Source organism: Cornus florida, unplaced genomic scaffold, assembly GCF_030987335.1.
Source record: "Cornus florida cultivar Cherokee Brave unplaced genomic scaffold, ASM3098733v1 CherokeeBrave_3.0.0_Hap2_Chr09, whole genome shotgun sequence".
In the NCBI taxonomy this organism is placed as follows: domain Eukaryota; kingdom Viridiplantae; phylum Streptophyta; class Magnoliopsida; order Cornales; family Cornaceae; genus Cornus; species Cornus florida.
In genome coordinates this window covers 24,086,471-24,089,608 of record NW_026775579.1, presented here as the reverse complement: position 1 = coordinate 24,089,608, position 3,138 = coordinate 24,086,471, and the positions used below count along the sequence as shown (strand labels likewise).

The 3,138-nt window shown below is 36.6% G+C and overlaps 1 pseudogene; it reads right to left on the bottom strand.

Annotated features, from left to right (window-relative positions):
* Window positions 1-2,135: 2,135 nt before the first annotated feature.
* Window positions 2,136-2,234, bottom strand: LOC132275744 (small nucleolar RNA R71; annotated as a pseudogene).
* Window positions 2,235-3,138: the final 904 nt, after the last annotated feature.

Sequence of the window (3,138 nt, the reverse complement as noted above, 5' to 3'; positions counted from 1 at the left end):
AGAGAATTCTTAGTGAGGAAGAAAAGGAGAAGAGGAGGCTAGAGACACCATTGGAGGCTCTTCATCAACCAAGGAGTAGATTTCTTCCATGGAGCTTGCCTTGAGGGTTGGAGGACATCATCCATGAGTGGCTAGACATCCTCTTAGGGCCAGAGTTAGCCCTAAGTATGCTTTCTATATCCTGATTTATGTATTTTTTAGGGGATTTGTATTGTGATACATGTTTTGACAATTATATATATATAGATCTTGTTTATTCAATGATTTATATAGTTTAATGCTTCCAATTGATCATTTCATTCTATCCATATGTCTATGTATGCTCAAATAGATGTTTATGTATTTATCTCTATTTTTTGTGTTGTTGATGCATGTCTATGTGTATTAATGTTATAGATCTAGAGATTGTCAAGATATAGTGCTTAATGGAATGTTCTTGTGGTTTATTTGATGGTTCATACTCATTTCTTGATGGATTGTGCCTCTCCCTTAGTTTAATTAGTTTAATTTCATGTTATTAGCTTAATTGTAGTGTAATTGTAGTTTAGATGTTAAATGTGAGGACAATCTATGCTTGTTGTTGATGTTCCATACTTATGAAAGCTAGTAACATATATCTCTAACCTTGTGATGTGTTTGGTTGTGAGCTTAAAGAAATGATTAATGGCTTAATTTGATATGTTGTGTTATCCACCATGTTGCTTAGACAATATATGCTTAATTTGTCATGCATGCTTATTGAAACAACTACACACACACTCTTTGTTGCAATACATGTTTTTCCCCTCATTAATCATTCATTAAGGGTGTAGAAAAGTATGCTTAGTGGTGATCTCTAAACCCCAAGATCTCTCTCTCTCTTTTATTGTCTTTATTTCATTATTGTTTACTTTAGTTTAAATTACATTTTAGTGTAATTCAACCACCAACCAATCTTTTGATCACTCGACCTACTAACCCTAGTCTTGATTGTTTAACCTAGTATGACTCATTAATCCCTTGGGACGATCCCTCTTGCCCTAACTATATTTTTAGTGAAAGGTAGTAGTGACAATTTCTAAATGTAAAACTTGGCCACATTCTTCATAGCTCTACACCATTATCTTTTGGTGCACAAACTTTGGGTCAGTGTGCGGAAAACCAACACCAAGTTTTTGGCGCCGTTGCCAGGGATTGATTGATTGGCAACGTCGTATTTGTGGAATCAATTAGGAATTAGTACTCTTTTGATCGTGTCTTTACTTTATTTTCATTTCAATTTTTGTTACTTATTGTGTTGGTTCTTATTTGACTAGGTGCATTGAGCTAACAAAGTGAGCAAAGGAGCATCCAAGCAAAGGAGCTAAGCAAGCAAGGAAAAAAAAAAATACTAAAATCATAATAAATTGCTAAGCTAAAAGCTAAAAAAAAAAAATTAGAGTTGAAGTTCTAAAGGACCTTTGTGAGCTTTTTCTTACTCAATCTTTAGTTAAATCGTCGACCCGCGTGGAGGCTTGTAATTCAATTCTTAGATAAATCGTGAGCCCACGTGGAGGCAATTTACTTTTCTGGCATATTGTTGATAGGATGGGAGTATGGGAACATTGTATGTGGAGGAAGGTTGTTGATTGTTGATTTGTTGTGAAGGTGAAGTGTTTGTCATTATTTCTAGTTGTGTTGCATTGTGCATGCATGGTCGTAGATCATTGAGACCGACTCTTGTCCCTTCAAATTTTCATCATTCAAGGCAATCAATATGCCCATGTTGCACCTCTAATTGCTAATCCTCCACTTACTTTAAGAGATCACTATGTGCCTAATGAATATAATGTACCCACATGCATTTAATTGCCACCATTTAGAGCACACCACTATGAAATCAAACCACAAACCAGTCAAATGCTTCCTAACTATCATGGACTTCCAAGTGAAGAACCTTACAAGCATTTGGATGAGTTTCTTGAAGTATGTTCCACCGTGAGAAACACGGACATGCCGGAAGAGGTCTTAAGGCTTAAAACTTTTCCATTCACCCTTAAAGACAAGGCAAACTATTGGTTTAACAATCTTAGTCCATTTTCAATAACTTCTTGGGTAGAAATGCAACAAGAGTTCTTGAAGAAGTATTATCCAGTTTCTAAGACCAATGCCATGAGAACCTCAATTAGGGAGTTTTCACACGGGGATGGGGAAACATTTCATGAGGCATGGGAACGCCTTAATGAATTGCTTAGGAAGTGTCCACATCATGACATGCCCAAATGGTAATTAGTTCAATATTTCTTTGAGAGCTTATCGGACAATTACAAGAACATGGTTGATGCTTCCATGGGTGGCTCTTGCATTGATAGGCATGAGGATGATATGTGGCATCTTTATCAAAGCATGAGTGAAAATTCTTTGCATCGAACTTTATCTTCGAAGAATGGTAGGAATTCTAGTGGTAGGAAGAGTGTTGGCTTACATCAAGTCCACCACTCCAATGAAATAGCCGCTGAGATGAAATCATTATCTCAAAGGTTTGATCAATTCTTGATCAACCAAAACTCGACAAATCAAGTATTTTCCTTCCCTAACCATTCTCATCATGCATATAATGAGACATGTATGACTTGTTCAAGTGTTTTACATTCTAGTTCCAATTGTCCTCATGGACATGTGCAAAGTGAGCATCATGAACAAGTAAATGCAACATTTGTGAATCAATGGAACAATCCTTATGGCAATCAGTATAATCCTAGTTGGAGAAATCAGCCGAACTTCTCTTGGAAAAGCAAGGGGAGGGCTCAAACCTTTCCCAAGGTGGTTTTCAAAGAAATTACATTCCACTTCCACTACAAAGCCAAGGTTCCCAAGGTTTTAGATCATTATATCAATCACAAGGAAACCAATTTTCAAATTCTCATTTTCCTAATCAATCATATTCCCAAGGAAATGTTAGAAGTCCCGCTTTTGAAGAGAAAGTTTTGACCACTTTGGGCACTTTAGAGGCTAACACTCAATTTCTTTATTCTCATTCTCAATCCATTGCTAAGCTAGAAACCCAAGTAGGGCAAATAGCTAGTACTTTGAATGCTAAAGAGAAAGGAAAAATGCCTTTGAATGCCCCACAAAAGCAACAATGTGTTGTGGAGACTCATTCCTCATCGGAAGGTCACA